This window comes from Monomorium pharaonis, chromosome 2 (assembly GCF_013373865.1).
Source record: "Monomorium pharaonis isolate MP-MQ-018 chromosome 2, ASM1337386v2, whole genome shotgun sequence".
NCBI classification, from domain to species: domain Eukaryota; kingdom Metazoa; phylum Arthropoda; class Insecta; order Hymenoptera; family Formicidae; genus Monomorium; species Monomorium pharaonis.
Genome location: NC_050468.1, coordinates 14,588,080 through 14,611,321, shown reverse-complemented (window position 1 = coordinate 14,611,321; position 23,242 = coordinate 14,588,080). Strand labels below are relative to the sequence as shown.

The 23,242-nt window shown below is 41.7% G+C and overlaps 1 protein-coding gene across 7 annotated transcripts in view; it reads right to left on the bottom strand.

Moving 5' to 3' along the window:
• The window catches only part of LOC105834902 (polyglutamine-repeat protein pqn-41), a 385,320-nt gene that overhangs the window by 106,151 nt on the left and 255,927 nt on the right, over positions 1 to 23,242 (bottom strand). The window contains exon 1 of one of the 7 annotated variants that reach the window (XM_036283420.1): positions 16,937 to 19,955. The exons of the other annotated variants lie outside the window; for them this stretch is intronic. The gene's annotated coding sequence lies outside the window, so the exon portion shown is untranslated. Of the gene's footprint in view, positions 1 to 16,936; positions 19,956 to 23,242 lie in introns of those variants that run through there. 7 annotated transcript variants of the gene reach the window in all.

The following is a 23,242-nucleotide window of genomic DNA, read 5'->3' as shown; positions in this document are numbered from 1 at the left end:
AGAAAAGAAAAGGAGAAAAGAGAGAGAGAGAGAGAGAGAGAGAGCGTGGATAGCTGAAAAAGTAAGGGACAAGGAACGATTGACGCATGAAAGATTCATGGCCCGCACCGATGGCCACATCAGAAATGCCACGAGGCGAGTCTCGACTTGATTCTCCTTTCCCCGAAGCTGCCGAAAGGTATCTCGAATTGCCGGTCCGAATCGCCTTTACTCTCGCTGCCTCGTTTAAACGTCCTGGGCCCGTTAAATCCGTTTAGGTAATCGTGCCGCGTCGTCGTCGGCTGATTAGCTGTCCGGAAACGAAAATCGCAGCGGAAAGAGAGGGAGCGAGGTAGGAAGAGATAGAAGAGAGGAAGAGCTAAAGAGGGAAAATTCGGTGAGAGGAATCAAGACGTCTCTCCTTGCACCGCTGCCTCGTGGCCTCTTATCGTAGAGAACGATACACGTATATTGGTCCCAGGGGGAGGAACAAAGTTCGTGTACGTGTGCCCGAATGCCGCTGTGGTGGCCGAAGTTGCGTCCGTGTTAGAGTGTACCGCCGCCGTGTTTCTCCTAGAGTTACGTGCGAGGCTTTGAAAATGGCGGACGCTCTTATGAATTGGCATTAGAGGATAATTACGATGGTGATCCCAGGACGACGATATATTACGCCGTAACGTAACGTGAGCCCGAATGGGAGGATCCGCGATCAGAGGCAATAAACGTGTAAGGAGTCATGATGCCTTCAAATTGATTTAGAATAGTGCCGACACCCATTTGATATAAAGACATGAGCGAAATAAGAAAATAATAATCGAAGTATTCACCGATACAGCCTAACTTAAAAATTCACTGCTACTGTTGGCACAATAATTGCTTGATTATTACTATGTTTTACTATGTTTTACTTTCTATAATGCAACATGTATAATAATAATTATATGTAACTATAATTATATCAAATTTATGTAAAAAATTTAAAACTTATTTTTGCGTGCTTCGAATTCGAATAATCTGACTTTGTTCATCGCTGATCAATCATATTCTCTCTCTCTCTCTCTCTCTCTCATTTTTTCTTTCTAAGTTTTTTCTCTATATTCTTTCTTCGAAGATTTTTATTCACCCTCCGAAGTTATCTATGCTCGACGCGTACACTCATAATGCAACAGTAAAGTAGCGTCAAGAGCGAATGAAAGAGAGGAAGAGAGAGAAGAAAGAGAAGGGAAAAGAGAGAGAGAGAGAGACCAAAGTGTAATGGTTCGACGGTGATTTGTGGAGGGCGCAAAGTTGATTCAGGGGTGAGAACGGCACAGCTTTCGGCCGACGAAAATGAGCTCTAAATCAGGGATGCCTGGGAAAACGGGTGTAACAAAAAGACCGGCAGGAATACGCAGGCTGTGAGATAGCGAAGAAGCGAAGGAGCAGGGCGAAACTGAAGGAGAGAGAGAGAGAAGTAGAATGAGTCGGCGAAAAGGTGGAGACGCGCATCCTTCGCAGCCAGCAAAACCCAAAAGGATTTGCCACTCGAAAATCGGCGCGAGTGGAAAATAGAACGAGGAGAATGGAAGAGACGATCTGAAAGGGGTGACGGGGAAGAGGAAACGAGGAACTGGTTAGAGCAATGTGGCTGTCGGTAAGCCGCATCGAAGCGAAAAATACGGTTTTTATCTTTAAGTAGAACCTGGTAATTGCGTAATTAATTACGGCTTTTATCCCGCGGCCAACGTCGTCTCGCGCAAGACGGGGGTAACTTACCTACTTTGCCGGCCGGCACCTGGGCGATCGTGATTTACGTTCGCCTCGGTAATTAACATAGATAGAGACCGGTGCCTCGTACCATCCCCCCCTTCCCTGCCCTCCTCGACTGCTACCCCCCGCTGCTATTTCCCTTGCCTACCTTCGCCCATCCTCCGTCCACCATCATGGCCTTCTTATCAGGCTGCACGACATCTAAACCCCGAGATCGCGCCAGACTTTTTTCTGCAAATGGAGGGAGTCATTCTGAAAAGCTCTCGGAGCTCTTTACCCATGCAATTGTACCAAGAACGATAGCCAAACTGTCTCCAAACTCCTGTTCGAGCTCTCCTTATTCCACATGAATACTTTTTAACCGATTTACAATGGTGCCTACTCAAGAGATTCGCATCAAACTTTAGAAGTGCGCTCTCCAACAAGCACGAAGTATTCATTACGGAAAAAGGAGACAATTTATCAAGATAATCAGTTAATTTACGTTTAGCATTGATTCATGTTAATAAAACTAGTCCTAAGCGTTACTCCATTTATAAATTTAACAATTTATAAGTAAAATATAATTTATAAATATAAATTAACATAATATGTAAATACAAATTATACAAATTAAAAAACTAATAATAAAATTTATAATAATTTATAAAATAATTTCTTATAAAAATTTACAAGATTCTCACTTTATATATATTCATCCTGTTTCTTGTCTCGGACCATTTTAATTTTCCACAGCCCTCTCTTTCAACGTAATCTGGATTATCGCGAGATAAGAACGCCAGATTAACATTATAGCAAAGGAAACGGCAACGTAGAACGTATTTTTAGCGAAGCAGAAGATCCCTCGGGTAAATTTCCGGGGAAGATTCTCTCCTTCTCCGCTTGGCTATACTTCTTCGTGAGTATTCATACGAGAGGATGCCCGATCCTCGAACATTCGGTAAAACTTTCATTGTTCCTCAGCCATTGGTGTTCATCATCGGCGGGACGGCGAGCTGGTGCACTGGGCGCATATATGTCCCTATTGGTGCGTGCGAGAGAGAAATGCGGGCGGACAAAGTAGGACGGATGAAAGTTTCGTGAGAGAAAAACGACGTGGCAGACTCGAGCGGGCGAACGGTGCTACGTGTCCGAAAAGACATCCAGGAGGAAGTTAGAGTCTTAATGCCAACGTTAGATCTCTTCATCTTCGACAAATCCTCTGAGAAAGCATCCGGCAAAATTTCGCCCATCGCAGATGATCGCACGTCGAAAGAGTCGTTTGTTACGTCCACGACCCCATTTAATTCACAACGAGAGACGCATGACGATAAATGACGCGATCCGGACAAAAGGCATGAGATTTGTAGACGAATAATCAGTGATAACAAGTAAAAAAATCGTATTGACAATGAGAAAATTGTAACTACAAGGGAGACAAAATTAGAAAATAAATAAAATTTTCTAACCATTCTGGAGGTATATGAAAATAGAATAATATACAGAAACAGCAACAAAGATAATAACAGATAGTAACTGAGATAACTCAAACACTCACAAGTTTACATTTTGGTAAATTTGTTGGGAAACGTTACTCCATTTGCAAATTATGCTTCTGTGAGGTGCATGGCTTGTACGTGGTTTGGCCGTACGACCAATATTTGGGAAACATTCAAAGGCAACCAAATTAATCACTAATTTAACCTACGGAGCACCTTTGAGAGGCTCTGAATTGTATTTAAGGCAATAAAATTAACACGATGGACGCGACCAAAAATCTTGGACGGGACATAGAATTTCAATGACAATTCGGGATTGAAATCGCAATTAAAGTCTTCAAAGAAGCTCTGATGTCTTCGGGCAAAGTCTCGGACTCGAGCAGGAATGTAAGTACTTGCCAAAGTACTTACGTACACAAAAGACGACTAGTGAGGAGAGAGAGAGAGAGAGAGAGAAAGAGAGAAAGAGAGAGAGAAGTAAGGTCAATGTGAATAGCTGACGTCTGATAACTGAATTTTCTTGTGACTCTTGGATGTTTTCTTGATCGATCGCGAGAAGTTGGTCGAAGATCAAAAGTCAAAAAATTCTCACCGTGTGGGTGGGTAAAGTCCCGGTCCAATTTGATTTGCAAGCAAAGTACGCAGTGGAACTGTTCGACGAGAGAGATCAGCGGTGCGAGAAGACCGGGAGAAGGAAACCCGGCCATCTCGAGGCAGGGTGGGACGCAAAGAGGACAGGGGGACAACGACGAAAACGGAAAGAAAGATCCCGTGTTAAAAAACGCGGACGCGGCAGAGGTTAAGGAGAGCTGCACGCGTCCGAAATCTCAAGCAGATCTCATCGTCGTCTTCGTTCGCCTAACGGCTACCTTCGTTTGTAGTCGTTTAACCTATCCCTACGCCCTCCCCTCCTCAAACCCCTCCGTCTGAGCTATTCCCGAGGGTACATCCGCGACCACTACTCTTAACCCCGCACTCGAACTCGCCCCCTCACAAAACTCTTCTTTTACTTCGGTCGGTCTCTGGCTCGACGCCCGATATGATTTTACGACGTCCCGATGAACTCGCGCGATAAAAAGTAAAGTGGCTCACTCTTCATTCATTACAATTCATCACGCTGTGTGACATACACGATGCGTGATGTTACAAGTTAAAGGGCTTTGGCGTGAAATTTAATTGATAAAATATTTCACACGAGTGAAAAATTAAGAAATAGTCACAAGCAAGAATATTTTAGGTTTAACGTTGTTAAAAAGAGACCGTCTTTAACTTTATCAAAGAGAGCTCGATAAACTTGGCATATCACGTACATGATACACGGCGAAGCGATAAAGCCGGAAACGTAGTTTTCGTCTAAACTTACAAAGACAGGGAAAGCTGTTTGTATCCAGTCCGAGTACGACGTGTGCCACTGAATCGAAGATAAGCATTAGGAGCGACCTACTCAATATCTTATGCTGCACACATGCACGCGATAGAGAAGTCCGATTCGTGTCACGCGTCCGAAACTTGAAAGTGCTATCCTCGATCCCGCTTCTACCCCTCGGTCTCGTTCGCATCGTTGGTCGGTCGGCCGGCAGCCGGCGATCCTCGCGACTTCGCATGCGAGAAAAGTTATCGGGGATAATAAATTCCACGACGGGACGGGAGTTCAGAACGAAAATCCCGGACGATCCCGAAACGATCGGCCTGGCCTAAGCCAGAAACAGTTTAAAGCCGAAGAAGAAGCTCCGAGAAAGAAACGAGCATAATGCGCCCGCGGCGAGGGAGATACCGGGAGGAGGGCGAACGGAAGGGGTAGGCAGACAAGGAGAAGAAATTACATCGTTTGAATACACGCTCCATATCACCCGGCGACTTTTAGCGAGCTGCGATACGGAGAAAGGAAAGGGGGTCTGCCAGTGACTAGCGTTATCCGCCAAGGAGCGGACATGGGGAGGGCGACGACGACGTCGCGTGCGTGAGTGCGAGGCAGACGGTGGAGAGGAGAGGAGAGAAGAGGAGAGTTTTGGGAGGGGGGGGGGGGGGAAGGGCGCTTGCCACTTGTGCCTAGGTGTATATCTTGGGCCGAGACATGAAAAATGCATCTAACAGCCCTCGAGGCACTTCGCCATTCAAGTCCACGGCTATCCTCCTGCCAACCTGCCACCACTTTTCAGATCAAAAGTTACCTGTTCGCGTAACTTTCCCGTGCGCCGTCTACCCCGCACACCAATACACCACCACCATTATCAGCATCTCGCCGCCCTCCTTCTCTCCCTTCCCCTCTCCTCGACCGTTCGTTCAGGAAAAGCCTCTGCCTAAGCTCTCGCGCTTAACAAAGCACGCGAAACTCTATTACACACCGGCGCATCCCCGGCTTATGTATTTACCCGATGCGACGTTAGGTACGAACCTACATGGGCGTGAAACGTTCTCCGCGTTCGACGTGCCGTAACGCCTGCCGACGGTTACGTGGATTACTTTCGCGGTTTTAACCGAATATCCGTGTCGGTCACCAAAAACCGACCCGTCCCGTCATGAATAAATGAAACCAATTATGTCCCTAGCGTAATAAAGCGCAACGCGTACCAATTTCGAAATGAGCGATGCATCCCTAGTTACGTAATTTTACGCAGTAAAACGACCCGCAAATTGGCGACAGTGATATAAAGAGTTGCCGGCAATATATGGCAGTTAAAAAAAAAATAAATACGTCTCTCATTCAAATGTGTGCGTGTACTAATGACCGTTAAACTTGCACGGCTTTTGTCGGTTTTTCTAACGATTACTAATACGCTTGCTCAACAATCCTATGAATGATATATAACGCTGTTATGAAAAGAATAAAGAATTTAATTCTTGCGGAAGAGCGTGATTAAGCGAGTTATATGTCACGCGAAAATTTCAAGAGTGATTAACTTACTTTTTGTCCAGTCACTATCAATCTTCGGCTTTCAAGGGAATTGGCTCCTTAGGAAAAATGTATGAATACACTTGCTTACCTGTAACAGAAAAAAACATTCGCATAAATATAACATCACCAAATAAGCATTGATAACATATGTATAACGATAACTTCGTAAAAAGTTGATTCTTACATGCAAAAGTTACAGATTCTTGTCTATTAAATTCAAATCTTTTTTTTTAATTACATAAAATTTTATAACATAAATACAAAAAAAGATTTTAATACGTAAAATTTATAAAACACATTTAGAAGTATCTTTAAAAATATAATTATGTATATTAATAAAAGTATATAATAACCGCATTTCAGAACATGGCACGTTTGCTAAATGTTATACAGACGCTCAAAGAATTGTATGTATATATGCTAAACCACGCAGTCAAGAGTTAGATAACATTTACTCGCGGATTTCCGTAGAATGCAAATTGACGGAATCCACCCAGTCTATTTTCGCATTACACTCTCTTTTTCTTCCCTTCCTGTTACGAACCCGTGAAAATACATCGCCACAACGTTCCTAGTTGCTATATATTTTTTTTTACGAAGGTGGTTATTACAGCGTACACATCACGCTATAATGATACCTGTCATACGCACATTACATAATTAACATCGGTGCGATACGTTTGTTCATCACTGGCGCTCAGTTATAGATACCCGACGGAAGGGAACTAATCATTAATTCACGCTATTATTCGTAGCCTTTAATTTACTGTATAACCTATTATTCATTAGTTATAATACTTGCTACTTCCATTCCCGCCGACTTGCACTTGTTCGCAATACCAGGAATAAAAGATAATGTTTCGATGATATCTCTATTATCCCTCTCACTTTTAATTCTGAAGAGAATGTCTAACAACAACGTCTCCTTTATCTACTTGCGTTCTTAAATTTAATTAATACATTATTTATGTTTTTTTAAATAATTCATAAATTTAGTTCATTTTAATTATGCATTTCAGAATGTAAACAATTATAATGTATCAGATAATGAAAATTATTTCTGTAATAAATTTTTCGACAATGATCAAAAAGAGATCAACGTGATTAAAATTCTTAACTTTTCAGATTTATCTCAAAAATTAAAGTACGTTAATTATTTACATATGCTCACACGTGAGTTAGGACGCTACGATAAGTTTCTTTCGAAGATCCGATAAACAACGGACTCATAACGCGACCGGCAAAATTTGGCCGCCCTATTCAAATTTTTCCAGCCGACAACTAATTTGAGACCATCATAGATACACGCGCATGTATCACAGTGCGGTCCGGCGGTTACATATATATCCTCGACAATGGGAACCAGAGCCGGGTTATCTCGGTTCTTTGTATTCAAATTGCTGCGGAAATACAGCCGGCAGATTATGTGGAATAGGCATTTATCGTGGGATTATGAAACCCCGTATTGTAATAATAATACAACATTACTCTCGCCGGTTTTAATTACTTTTTTATGTGTTCCCTTAATCGATGACAAAGATTATAAAACCGGCAAAAAAATATAAATACTGCTTCGTTGTGCTTCATGGCGCATTTAAGCGCGGCTGTAATCATGCTTAGAACACAAAAGAGAAAGATACAAATCAGTAGCTTGTAAATCTGAGAAAGATCAATGTATGACGAGTCATCGCGCAATTATACTTTCGCTAATGAATCAATTCTTACATAAAGTTTCATAATCTTGCTGTCTCATCTTGTGAATCAAATAAATATATGTAATTAATGTTTTCTGATTTGCACTATACATGTATAAAACAACGTTACACCAAAATAAGTTTTTTTTTTCATATTAAACTGATTTTATAAACGTAAACATGAATGCAGTTTATTATTTTATTATCGTTCAAATCCTATTTAAGAATTCAAATTTTTGATTGGCCAAATAAAAGATTGGTTAAACTTAAAAATATTTCATAAAACAATATCTTTCAATAAATTAATAATCGTAATTTATTACGCAAGTTTAACTGAAAAATGTAACAAACACGCTGTTTAATTGCCAATAAGCTTCTGACAATCTTCTTGTTTCTTTCAACAAATGACAGAAGATCCGCGACAGTAACTAAGTTATGCGGCACTATTAACGTAGATAGTACAGACAGAGAGGCAACGCATGATGAACGATAATCCTCCCAAACGTTACACTTGTCGGCTCGTTGATCGTTGCTGTCGACGTTGTTGATTCATGGCATGCGAGAGATTTAGCGATAGCGAATTCGACGGTACATTACGCTGACTGTCAAGTACAACCGAATGTTTGCCAGTAGGATCAGAGATTTACATGTGGACTAGATCGTCTAGACGTCGCAAATGAAAAAGATCTCGTTATTGGTAAGCGACGCATTACACAAGAAAATGTTCGGATAATACATGAGCGGATATCAAGTTGGAGAAGATATTACAATATTCGTTCAAAACAATTAGGCAATATCTGTAATGACCGGAAAAGATGGGGAGAGACGGGGAGAGACCAGGAGAGACGGGGAGAGACCGGGAGAGACCGGGAGAGACGGGGAGAGATGGAGAGAGATCGGGAGAGACGGGGAGAGACGGGGAGAGACAGGGAGAGACGGGGAGAGACCGGGAGAGACAGCAGAGACGGGGAGAGACCGGAAGAAACGAGAAGAGAGCGGGAGAGACCGGGAGAAACGGGGAGAGACCGAGAGAGACGGGTAGAGACCGGGAGAGATGAGGAGCTTGAGAGAGAAAGAGAGAGAGAGAGAGAGAGAGAGAGAGAATGCTCAAGATACTTATACAATAATACCTTAAGCCATTATTTTCTAAAATCATTTAATTGTTGATAACAAATAAAAATATTTCAATTTACTTTGCAGGGACTGCAACATATGCTTATTTTGAAAGGATTTTATTTCGTATGCGGAAATTTTTTAGAAATAAATAAAAACATTGAGTGGACATGTCATTCGGATTTTTTTGGATTATTAATGACTGCATAACAATTATTCATCTTCTTGCAATATCATTACATATGTCTTTTGTCTAATATAAAAATACAATGAGATTTAATAAAGGATATGACAGTATTTGATTCCATGTTTCATGACGATACTCTTGCTCTTGTATAATAAATGTTATTATCACAAATTTTTTGACATTTTTGTCAACTTAAATTGGGATAATTTAATCAGTTTATTGAACAACAGCCACGTGTTTAATGATCAATTAGAAACAGTGTCCAGTAGCCCAGCGATGTTCACGAGACTTGTACGCGATTAAAATTCATGAGCCGATTATCCATGCCAGAAGGATAAGCGAAGCAAGAACAATAAATAAAGAAACTCGCTCGTTTATCTTCTCACTCTCTGACCCCCATCTCTTCCGTTCTTTATTTTAAAAACGTATTTTAGTCCGAGACAATTTGTCGTGAAAACGTAGAAATACATATAAATATAAAAACACGGGAATGCCAGCAATTACGAAAGGAAAGATAAACGCTAACGTCGACTGAGGTTGCGGTATTAACTTTACGGGTTTGTTAATTATAAAAAATACATTTGTGCCGAGGGGCTAGTGACCCAAGGTTGCAAGAAACTACGCGTCAGCTCGGTGGGTTTATTAATTAGAGAGGAAGAGGTATCGGGATAAAATGCAACGGCGGTTACGCGGTTGCTTGTGCCTCGGGTTCGCAGGCCAAGAAGGCGTATTTATTAACTCGAAGAAGATTAAAGAAGCGAGAGAAGGAATGCCAAAAGGAAATCGTAAAAATAGAAGAACAAAAGAATCGAGATAAAAAAAAAATAATCTTAATGAATGCTCTAGAGTACTTAATACCTTAAAAATACTTTAAAGTATTTTCAGTAAGATAATTTTTTTTGTAAACATATTCTTAAAGCAATTTCACACTCAATAATCAAAATAAGACAAGTAAGTTTCACGGGACGAGCGGTTAGCACGCCTGTGCGTCTCGCACGAGCCAACGTAGCAGTTTATTGATATTACTTCCGAGAAAGGGTGACAGCAGGAAAGTAGACGAGGAAGGGCGGGGAAACCTGGCGAAAGAGAGTGGGGTAAGTGAAGCAAAGCTGCACTTAGCAACATCGCGCTCGGCGGACGACGGCACAGTTAACATAAGCGCACGATCAGGGTCAGGCGACACTATCTGATTACGGCAAGTTCGTTAATTGGCAAATTGCGAGCGTGAGTCATGCGTCGGGTCGGGTCGGCCGACCGGCAGGCAGGCAGGTAGGTAGGTAGGTAGGTAGGTTCGGTGAGTCACGTGAAATTTTGCGCTCCCTTTATGGCTCGCACGCGAGCGCAACGCGCCTCTGATCGGCCGGTTACGTGCACGCGCCGCTCACCACGATATCCCGACAAGCAGTAACAACGATCAGGTACATCTCGTTCCTCCCCCTGACGTCGGTTTTTCCCCATTCCCTCCTACACCTCCGCGGCTAGGTAGATTATATATTTCTGAAGACGCACGTGGACTGATAGTACATACGTGTGTATTATCTCCGCGTCGGGTTTTCTGTGCCCCGGCGTGATCTAACTGTAACGTGTACTTTCGACTGGCATCCTCCATCAACGTTTGAACGCGTTCCAAATAGAGTTGTACCCGGTGACTGCTCCCAAAGAAACGAAACACACGAGAATTCCACGTTATTTCAAGGTAACGACACGGATCTTTATTTTGTCTCAAGTCCAATAGTCTGTCAGTGTGCTAGCCGAATTCGGCATAACACAAAACGCAGTCAATAAAAATAAACGGTTCGTAATTCTTTTATCAAATATAAACATATTTTTTCCGAGATTTTATTTTTATTGCAATATATAAATGTGTGTCATTAAATTGATCAATTTATTTTTCCCCTTTACTTAAAAAAAAATATTTATATATAATATATTTAAATAAACTATCTACAAAAATACCTATAACAATACAATCACATCATCGATAGTTTTAATTAATTATTATTGTTATGTAATAGTATACTGACAGTTTGTACCATTTCCTAAAAAATAACATTTATATAAAAACAATTAATTTATTCGTCAAATGCACAGTCAATGTCTTACAAATTATTTTCAGGATAAAAAACGAACTTTATATTTTATTTAATTATTGCAATGCTGTTCGAAACACTGTTACACGCAGCAATGTGCAGTGAATATAATCATTAAAAAATTATTTTATAATTAGTTTAAAATCATCTTGTTGTAACATAAAGTTAATGTACGAGATACACCCGGCCGTAGGAGATATTTAATGTAATTAATTTTAAAATTGTAGCTTTAACAGCGTTGTGAACAGCCAGTCATTAATTACGCTCACAAATTACGCTTCCATTTTACCTCGAATACAATTATTCAAAACATTCCCGTTATTCAGAGGGTACAATTATATAAATATAAGAATGTAAGAGAGATGGCGGAACAAGGCAATCAACCTAAGTCCTAGCTTTTCTTCCGCCTTACCGCTCGTCGCCAGGAGCACGTAAGTAAAAAGTCATTTTCCTCAGCGGAAGACACATTCCGGAAAGTCCGACGAATCTCCACGCAGAGGGCCACCCATTTTGTACCCAGTCCGTGAGAGAAATAAATTGCCGCCGGGCAAATCGTATTTTATTTCGCGCTGGTAAACATGGTGAAGTGAGTTTACGCCTGACAGGACAAACAGTTACGTGTAACGATATTAATCCAAATGAACGTTTACTTGTCGGCATATTTCTCTTTCCTACTCGCGACAACAGGATTATTTTTTGGAACGCCCCCCTTTCCCCCACGGGATGCGAAGTTAAATGTCGAACACGTTTAAATCCATCGAAACGACGACGACGACGACGATCGATCCTCCGCTCGACTAACAATGGAAATAAAAAGAATCGCGAGACAGTGTCGCGAGTGAAATGACGATATGCGAAAAGGTCGTTCGATCTAATTTACAAATGTCAAACGAGCGCGCTTTCGCGAGTAATTAAGATGAAATTACTATCGCGCGACATGATTAGCGATCCGTTTGAGGTCAATAAATTAAATGTGTCATTCCAGTTTTCTTTTGCGATAATTAGCACGTTGTACGAGCTACGCGACCTCGACGCGTTCAAATTAAATTCATGTTTACACAAACGGCAACGCCAGTAAGACCGTCGTGACACTAATCAGAAAATACATCTGATTAGAGAGACGATGTAGCTTATTAATTAGCACAGCGAGTCTACGGAAGCTGATGATCTCATCTCACAGCCATCTGCAAGCTAAAAACTTAATGCTGTTGGATATTAGAAATATAATTATCTCTTCGAGATTTATCTTCCACAGGCGATCGAAATAAACTTGGACGGAAGAGAGGAAGAAACCTTTCCTTTATCGCCGTCCGTAATTGAGAATATAGCGCGCTTTGATGTTTTTTTTTTCTCCCGGAAAAGGGACTTTCTCGCGCGCGTGTCGCGGAAAATATTTTCAGCTAAAGCGCAAAAAACAGCACAAATGCCAGCAAACGGATAAAAACGCGGCTAGCTCGTCCGCTTTCGTGCAACGCATTTGTTATTTTAATAATCCCCTTCCTCGCTCCGCGCTCACGTTCTTATTTATCATACTTTTTTATTTTAATAATTGCTTTCTCTCTCTCTCTCTCTCTCGAGCGCGCGCGCATGCGACCTGCCTCGAAAACGAGCCAACAGCCAGCAGTAAATAGTCGGAAAAATGAGAGTCGTCGAGTTTCTGGTATATCGCGCAGTTAGGTGCCGGCCGGGGAGGAGGGGGGGAAAACACCGCGAATTGTCGTAAATATTAATAATCCGGGAGTCGTCGACGGAGGCGGATGTCGGCGGTGCGTAATTAGTGCTCCCTTCTTTTCGAGGAGCCGAGAGGTTGGAAAATGTTTATGCGGCGTTACCAACCACCGAGGAAGAAATTATGCGCAGAGATCGCGCTGGTATACTAGAAATTCTAGTCGCTTGATTAATCGCGCCGGCCTTCGTTTAAACGCGGACAAGGACGCGGGACGAGACGTTGGACGAGAAATCCCGCCGGTGCTGACGCGGAATACTCTTGATTAGAACATTATCCGACGATTTCCTGAATTACAGTTAATAGCTTCGTCAAATTGCATATGTACGATCCAGTATGCAGTATAAATCACAATATACTGACGTAATTTTAACTCATAACTTTGAATATAAATTGATGAATAAACTTGCAGCATGTTTAACTTTAACCTATTTCTTTAACTCTTCAGTACTTTTATAAAAATTACAACAAAATTAAAAAATGTTAGTCTAAAACATTCGCAAGATACATTAATATTACAAAATGTATCCTAATATATTAATTGCCGATAATAAATTTTTTTTAATTTTTAGAGATTTTTTTTTCTTAATAAAATTTTCAGGAATTAGTTATGAAGATATTTAATGTTATGTATTAAATAGTAGGAAGATTAATTTTCTTATTTAATTTCACGTTTGTATTTCATCAAAAAAATCTCGTTTAAAATATAATTATATATTATAATGTGTAACATTTTAAAAAGCAAAAATTGACGCAATAATTTTTCACAAAAATATTTTTACAAAAAAGTTTTCTTTCTTTACACACAAATTCATTATAAAATTTATTATAAAAATTTAATGTAGCGTATATATGTTAATTTAATTTTTGAACAATACAAGCGTATTATTAATTCAGTTATCTATTATTTTATGAATATGTAATCCGTGCTTTTCATTCAAAAATTTGCTGAAGAATATTTAAGACCAATATTATATGGCAGAGAAAAAATGAAAACTTTCTAAGAAAAGAACTTTTCAACAATTAGAGCGTCATTTCTCATAAAGTTCTCTTTCAATCGTGCTGCTCTTTATGGCGTATTGAGAGTACAACGGTCAAAACTTACAGCGGAAAATGCAACACGAAAGAAGACTCAAATAAGGGAAGGCAAAAGTTAAAGGAAGAGACGTCTTCAAAGAAACCGGGAGAGAGAGGTAAGTAACTGCTGCAACGAAGCGTGCTGTTTACGGAAATTAGCAATTCTAATATTTAGGCAAAGCGAGACAAATTTATTAATTAAGTCTGAAGTCTGGTCGCGCGTCGCGAGATACTTTTCGTTCGTGTTGCGTTCGCGAAAAAGGACCGTCAGGACAGTAATGGAAAATGAGAATGCGTGGATAATGAAAAGGATAGAAAATAAGGATGAAGGCGAGAAGAGAAAGAGAAGGAGAGAGAGAGAAAAGAAAAAAACGAGAGGGCGGAGAACATCGGACACTAGTTTGGAGAATGAGAAAGAAAATGTCGGGAGAAAGCAGGACGACAGTGTCTTCGGTCGTGCGTCGCTCAGCGGGAAACTTTTAATTCCGTAACTCCCGGATTAAATTATCACGCCGAGACGATTGTCCCAGGAAAGATTAAGAAAGGAGCTCTGGCCCGGCTTGGCGGCGACGTTGTTCCTTCGCAGAACCACGCACAATCGTGCTATAGCGATGAGAGAGAAAGATAGAACACGGATAGAGAAAGAGACGGAAGGGACGAGAAGGACAACGACGAAATCTCTTTTTCGTCTGCAGGACCGGTTGTTGCGCTCGGTTTAACTCGACTGCGACTCGCCGGATAGGGAGACGCTGGGCGAGGGTAAGAAATAAGAAGAGACGAGAATGCGAGGGGCAGCAAAAAGCTGGGAGTAACTCCACGAAGTAAGATGAAGACGTGACGTTTATGTGGGTGGAAAAAAAAAAGAGAGAAGAACCGAAAATTCACGAATGGAAGGATAGCTGGAGCGAAAGAGGCAAATGCAAGATTCATTACAAGGGAAAGGGACGAGACACGGAGTGCACGGAGGATCAACGGAAAATACGGAGGAGAGTGCACCGAAGAGAGTGCATGAGAGATTCACGTGAGTCAGTTTTAAGTAGGACCCCTTTGCGAGGTACTTCGATGCAGGACGAGACTCGAATGCACGACGTGTCTGTTCAACGAAGCACATCAAGTTAAGAAGAAAACGAGGCAAAAGTGAAACGAGAAAAGCAAATGTGTGGACGTGAAGGTGGATATAAAATACAGACGAAGTCAACAAATGGCCGACTGCCGGAACGGACGAAACAAACATTTCACTTCGCTTAACTTCACCTACATTCTGTAATTTTCAAATATATAAAGATATACCGAAAGTCAAAAAGCTTATTTTTTTTCCATAATCGATTTACGGCAATGAGAGGATAAGAGATGCGACTTTATTCGAGATTTAAACGCGGGGGGAGACCTAGAAATCTCTGAAATGGAAGCGAACGGGGTATGGATCTTTCCCTTTCGCTCTCGTCTCTCTCTCACTCGGACGATAATGGAGAGCGAGGAGAAACGAAGTTGGGAAATCTTTCCGAGTCTCGGGACGGCGTTTGGGTTTTGATTAAGGTCGGTTTGAATCCGAGATCGAGTCGCGCCGGGAATCCGTCGCGTCGTGTCGCGCGAAAGAGAAACGGACTTATCACGTTTCCATCGTCTGTTTGATTTACTTGGCGTACGTAACGCGGCAGCCAGTTACGTGTTTGCACAGATTTCTCGCCGCCGCGCCCGCGCGCTTCCAAGAGCACACTCGAACTTTAATATTATTATTAGCCGACGCGTGCGGGCGCCGTCTGTACATCGCGACGAAACGAGAGGGAGAGATTGGGCTGTGCGGCACGGAATACGCGATAGGACTCGGTTCTCTCCCCCGAGCGAAAACCAATCGCTATCCCGCATTTACTTAGGAAAGTATTAATCAAATGCGAGTATAACTTCTCTACAGCCGATGCTCCTTTCATCGTAAATTCGAGCGGGCGGGCATCGAAGCGCGAGGAACTACCGACCAAACGAGTTTTTATGAAAGCAAGCAACATATTCGCTAAAAAAAAAGTTTGATGATAGCTACAAATCTTGAGTAAAATAATGTCAAATATTTAGTTGAAATAATAAAAAATGATTTTGCTTCTCTAAATATTTAATATTTAATTTAAAATAATAACCAAATGTGACAATACTAAATATTTAAAAAAGTAATATTATTAATACTTATTAAATATTTAAAAGAGTAAAATTAATTTTGCTTTCCTAAATGATTAGTAAATATTCCTATAAATTTGGCTACACTTAAATATTTAAAAAAGTAAAATTATTTTTCATTATATATTAACCAAATATTTAATTGGCACTATTTCACTCAACATTTAATAGCTATTGCCGAATTTTTTTTCAATGTAGAAACGAGTAAACATAATTCTACATATTTAGTTAAAAGTACTTATTTCGTATTTTCTTGATAAATGTAATACATTTTATTATAAAAAATTATATTATAATATGAATTATAATTATATTATAACGTGATTTTATTTTTTTTTTATTTCAAGATATCTCTCTCAATTATAAGTTAAAAAAATATATATATTGCCTTACATTAGATTACTAGTTAATCAATCTCATTTCGTGATCAAATGATATTCATAGAACGAATGTCGTTCAATATGAAAAAAAGCACAAATATTGTACATGTCGAAATGTTTGCACAAATTATTGTATTTATATCAAATGTAGTTCTTTCCGCACTTTTAATACGGGAATCCTTGTACGTCATGATATTTATCTCACGTATTTTACATCGCGCTGATAAAAAATAAAGAGCACCGTAACTACTATTCAACTATATTTAACACAATGCAATGATAGAAATTATTACGTAATACGCGACATTGTAAACATTTTTGACGCGCAAAATCTAATCTGTAGGAAATCTTGTAATAAAAATTTTATAAGAAAAATGAAGTTTGTCAAAACTGCCGTTCACCTGATCGACCGTAAATGAATGACATTTTTCCTCGCCCACTTATCAGGTACAGCCCGGAACTTTCAGACGCGACACACGAGACGTCGAGGAAACAAACAGCGTCTGGAAAAGCGAAACTTCCTTAAAGAATTCTCAAACTCGAAGTACAGCCCGGAGAAATCGGATCGTATCGACGCGAACGAATGGTCCGAAGAGGCTTCCAGGCTCGCGAAATGTTCGCGAGATATTGTTTGCCGCAATGCCGCCGGGAACGCTCATCGTAGGTGACAGGAAGGCGAATCGAATCTCGGCCCGATCATAGAGTCTTTGAGTGTACTTCCGCGCGACTTGGCACACGGAATTGTTTCGATATCGGGCTCGCGAGAGGAACGACTGCAACGCTGCGGCAATTCGTAATCCCTCGGAGCCGCACAAGAAGGTGCGTATAGCGCTTTTGTAGCTTACACAGTCGAACAAACAGGGACACATCGCCCCGGCAGGAACGGCAGGGGGGAGAGGAGGAAGGTCGGAGGACGCGATGGGATGAACAGAAGGCGAAGAAGAGGGTGGAGGCTCTGCCCCGGAGAAAGGAGCTCGATGCATCCCGAAACAGGGATTTCGTGGAAATCCTCGGACACGCTTGACTGAGCAAAATATCCTTCTTCGTTGCTATTCCCGGAGTTTCGAGGTCTCGACCGTCGGGTCGTCGGTATTTCGGGGTACGCGACGTTCTGCAGAGCCGGAAGAGAAGGCGGCGCGGCCCGCCGACGGATCCAACTGGAGAGAAAACCGAGCGTCGAGGCTCGAGAGAAGAAAAAAGACCAAGAGATAAGCAGAAGAAAGATAGATATAGATATTGAGGGAGGGAGGGGAAGGAGAGGGAGAGGGAGAGAGAAAGCGAGAGGAAGGAAAGGTCCTGCATTGCGACAACTAATGAACCATCTTGGAACGGACCCCCCAAAGTCTCGTGGGACGTGACGGCGCAATGCAGTCACCGGCAAGCCAGCAGCAACGACGGCGGCGACAGTGGCGACGACGACGACATCGTCGTCGTCGTCGTCATCGTCGCCAGTAGACTCCGACGACTTTTTGCTCCCATCATCCAGCACCACCCTACCAATTTCTCTTCGCCGCTCCTATCTACGGGTCCTTCTCTCCGCTCGTGGACTCGTTCCACGAACTCGTCTTATTCCCTTAAAACGCCCACGTTTTCCATCGGATTCTTATTTGAATTCCCTGCTTGGTCGGCGGAGCGACCGAACCTCTCGCGCAACATTTCCTTCTTTCTGATCTCAAGTTTGACCAGAGAGAGAGAGAGACGGGAGGCGGGAGGAGGCTGGCCAACGTGGTGAAACAAATTTACGGATGAAGGAGCGACGAGTAGGAGGCGGAGCTTGGTCCTTTACTTAGGGCAAAGTTACTTGGCGAAGAAATGGTTGAGTCGTCAATTATCCGCGCACCTTGTAATCACGTAAATCTTACTGTTGGTTCGGACTGAGTTTACACTGGTAAAGAGTTCGTTTCGAATATGGTGAAACTGAGTAATTGTTCGGCACTAAGAAGGCAGAATCTGTGACCGTTCTAGAATGTAAGTTCTCTTCTCGACGGAAAATCTCAAGTTTTTTTTATGAATTCTAAATCAAAGTTGGTCTCGGTCATGTGTATAAGTTGTAACAAAATCACAAAATCATAGACCTCCATAATAAAGCTAAATCATACATAAAACAATAATTTAAATATGCTACACGTGTACCGTACAAAAACTATTAATAAAATTTGAAACTAAGAATACTAAAGCACTTCAGTCTTACTTTTCGTGTGTCCGTTTCTGCAATTATTTATAAAGGACTCCATAAAAAAAAAAGCAACAACTGCTGTACCTAAAGAATCACGCATTATAAATCGTGTTTGGACTTCCGCCTGACCGCACGAGCGTAACGGTCAGGCATGCGACATCCCCTCGTTCGAGACGGAAGTCGACAAAGGGACGCGAAACAAGGTGGCGAAACAAACGTAGGGATCAAAGAAGAGCAACGAAACTCGCCCTTTCGCCCTTCCCTTTTTTTTTCCACCCCTTCCACTTTCCCGCGCGCGAGGCTAATCGCGTTAAAGCAGACGTGCTCGAAACTAAACTCGATCTATCCGATCCCGTGCAATTAGAATTCCGTTTTACACGAAAGCTCGAAAGCCTCCGGCTAGCTCCATCCGGCAGTCTTCCCATGCTCGGCGCCGCGCCACGCTTCGCTATCCTTAAGCAACTGCTCGAACTCGACTTCCCTCCTTTAATTCGAGCTTTCTTCGTTATTTACTTAACTCCGCTACGATTCTCACGGCAGCTCCGCGGAGTATTACAGCTTGACGTACAAGCAGCGCGGACAAAATTCTCGATGAAGAGATTCCGCAGAACGCAAAAAAGTCACGACTCCTTCCCTCCTATTCTTTACCTCACGGCTAAGTAGTAATTACGTTAAATGGAACAGGATTCCGGCAAGTTGACTGGGGATAATCTCTTTCTTCCGTCACTCCGCATCAGCGTCCTAATTCCCCCGAGATGTCTTTACGGATGAACCATTCGTAACTCCGTTTTCGACTTCGTCTTGCGAGTCTTTCCGCCGAGACGCGCTCTTCATTTAAATTGCGACGCATTCCAAGCGATGAAACTTCCCGGTCGCAGTCACCGTCAATAGCCAAAACGGCAAAAATCAATAGATGAAGTAAACAAAAAAATCAAAAATCTACGGCGGAAAGCCTCAAGGAACTTTGCCCTCTCTTTCGTTCTTTTCCGTGTTTTCTCGATTCCTGTGAAAACGAGAGACGAAGCAAGAATGCGAGCAGCGACGGTCGCCCCCGGCATTTTTCAAATCTCTTCCCCGTCCACGTCGCCACTTCAATCTGTTCCTTTGCAGCTTATCCACATCGGCTATTCCAACTCTGCGCGTCGTTTCTCCACTCTTCATCAAGTCGACTTTTTATCTCTCTTTCGTCAGTCCCTTATTTAAATTTAATTACCATCATGTCGACGAAGGGCGTAGATTTCTCGCACGACCCGGCTACGATAAGGTGAGGTCAAAGTGCGCTCGCGCGACGTTGGCGCGGCATCGTGGAAAAATCCCCGCGAGAACAAAGAAACGAAGGCACACAAAGAAGATCCTCCGGTGGATCTTCGTTCTTCCTCCCTCCCTCCCTCCCACCCGCCTGTCTTTCCGACCCCTTCAGACCTGGTACGGCACGAGGCGGTAATTACATTAAAGTGGACGTGGGTTACGCAAGAGCCGCCCCTTCCGTACGCGGAATAATAAATTCCCACCGGCGTGCTGTAACGAAAGTTAAGGCCTGCAGTCTTGTTTCCCGGTCCGTTAGCGGCCGAGCGGATTCCTCCTCACCTACCAGCTTCCGCCATCCTCACCATTTTACTCCGTCCTTTTTTTCTCTCGCCTCAGCTCGCATCCCTCTCACTCGAAAATCCTCGAATCGATCCGAGCGCAATAATTCACGACCCCGGCCCTCATCCGTGTCGATTACCGTGCACTTGTTCTTATTTTATCTCCGGCAACGTACGAGTGAAGTTTCTGAACGCTATTTTTCTCCTCCTTTTCGTTTTGCTTTTTTCGCGACTTAAGAGGAATTTATAAGTTAATACGTAATGTTAAACATTTTTACGATCAAATATCCCAGCTGTTAAAAGCTACAAATCGTTGAAATAAAATTCAAGTGACCATCTTTAATCGCATAAAAATAAATTGAATGGAACCTGCCTAAACACATGTACATATCGCAGTTGTAAAGTAAAAAGTAGATATAAGATTGTAATTATGGATCAAATTGCAAATTGAGACAAATACAGACATACATCTTATTAATAAAATTGCAAAATTTTTCTACATTCTTTAATTATTCGTAATTATTGCAATATAAAATCAATTTCTCAATCATTGTTGATATTTAGAAAAAAATGGAAAGTTATCATTAATAACTTTTCTAATAAGTTCTTTGATTACTTTTTAAATTTCATGAAATTATAATATTCTTAATAGATTGTATTTAAAACACTAAATATGTAACAACATAAAGTAAAAATGCATATACGTTAACAAACGTTTAATTATACTGACCCATAATTAAGAATTGAAAGTTTTTAAATAATTTATTAAATTTACGATCGCTTACGATCAAAAATATATAATAATTTTTCTTTAAAATTATATTTACTGCTGACGTTAACAACTTCTTGCAAATTTGTTCAAGCTTACACAAATTAATAAAAATCATTTTAATTTTAAATGACTCATAAGTTGTACCATCACCTATAACAATAAAAAATGAAACAGACCGCAAATTATATGAATAATATAGTGTACAGAGACTTCCCGCATAGAAGATGTCTTCTGATTTCAGGCTCCGTTAAGACTATCACATAACACCTTGAATTCCCATAGCAACAATCCACCCATTTCGGTCAGAACGACGAATTTACAGAAATTTAGTTGAATATTGTTTGACTGGGGATTCGCGCTCCAACGAGCAACAGCCATAGCCGTTTGCCGGGCTCGACGATCTTGCGGTTCTCCGCTCTCTAGCTGCGTACCCGAATTAACGCGGGTAATGGGAGGGAATCGAGCGTATCGTATTTTCGAGGATCTCCCATCGGCGCAGTAACGAAGTGCCAGGAATTTGAGGAGAAAGGGAAGAAAACGAGGAGGAGAGGAAGCGCGAGGAGTAAACGCGATAGGAAAGGAAAAACGGTGCGAAAACGAGAGACGCCCGAAGAATGCACTTTACGCGGCAGAAAAGGACAATATCAAGACAAGGTGGAACGGATCACGTATCGGATACCGAGCGTACATACCGAAAAGGAAAGGAGGGAAAATGTCACGTAGCGGGTGGCAGATCGTACGAGCGCGAGCGCGCGACACCCGGACGCGACTAGCGAACGCGAGAGAAAGGGAGCCGAGAAAAATAAGAGAACGCGCGTTTACGTGCGTGGAAAACCTGGGGAGGTATCGGAGTCGCGGCCGCTACAGGGAGGACACCGGGGAACAAATACAATAAAGGAAGTGACGGCGCGAACGACGCAGAATGGACAAAGAGCGGCGTAAGAGCGTCGAACGAGAAGGAAAAATGAAGGCGACGGAAATAAAAGAGAACGAAGATTCTGCCGTACGGCACGAAGGGGAAACGGCAAGAAGAAAAGGAGAAGTCACTAAGCGCGGTGCACGAGGGCAAAAGTGGCGTCAAGTAGAATGGAAAAAAAAACAGAAAGAGATTAAAAAACGAGTAAGAGAGTGTGAAAATGTGAGCAAAAGTGAGGGAGAGAGAGAGAGAGAGGGAGGGAAAGAGGAATATGTGCGGCAACGAACGTGAATGAGGGAAAACGAAAAGCTCGAATCTACACGAGAGGATGTGTTCATTCATGGAACGGAAACGAAAGGAAGGAAGAAAAGAGATAAGAATGTAGAAAAAAGAAAGAGGTAAAAAGAAAAAAGAACTACGTGAGATAGATTCCGCAGAGGGAAATAAAAAACTACGAGATGATGACCTGTGCGCAAATATAAGAAGAGATGTTCATTAAATGAGATTTCATCTCCTTTCAAAAACAGAGAAAGAGAGAGAGAGAGAAGCTAATGAAAATAAATAAAGAACTATAATATCGCAAACAGGATATATAATTCAGGAAAGAAAGATAATGGAAAAATAATGTAAAAAAAGATGACCTAAATAAAAATGAACCTTTTCCAAATAAATGATAAACTTCTGAAATGTTGAAATTGTTAACGTAAAGATAATCAAAAATATTATTGGAACACATTCTTCAAACTTACATCTCGTGTTTTATATTCCCAGTTCTGGTCTTTACATTTCCAATCATTTTGCTTTAGTTCCGAAGAAAATATATCCTCAATGTGCATTGGATGAATTCCCAATCGAGCGTACGAACAAACGTAAAATAACTCATCTGTTCGTCCGATTTTCCGGGTGTGCGTTTTATCATAGCGATTTCAAAATCTAGTCGTCGAAAAGGTGACGAAGAATCGCGTCGGTCTTGACCGGTGTTATAAATCGCGCGAACGTATGAAAATTCAATAGCGGCGCGGAAGAGGAATCGGCGGCGTAAAACGCAAAAGGACAATGCGGGGAACACGCGGAGCGGAACGGAAGCGCACATTCGACCGTGCGCCAGGAGAAACGGCAAAGGAGAATGCTCGAGCGTAATGCGGAAAATGTATTTCGCGAAGGACGAAAGAGAGGAGGAGAGATGTGGCCGCTCCATCGCACTGTGGCACTACTGCCAGGTACTGCTGCCGTTGCGCAGCGACGCTATATAACGGA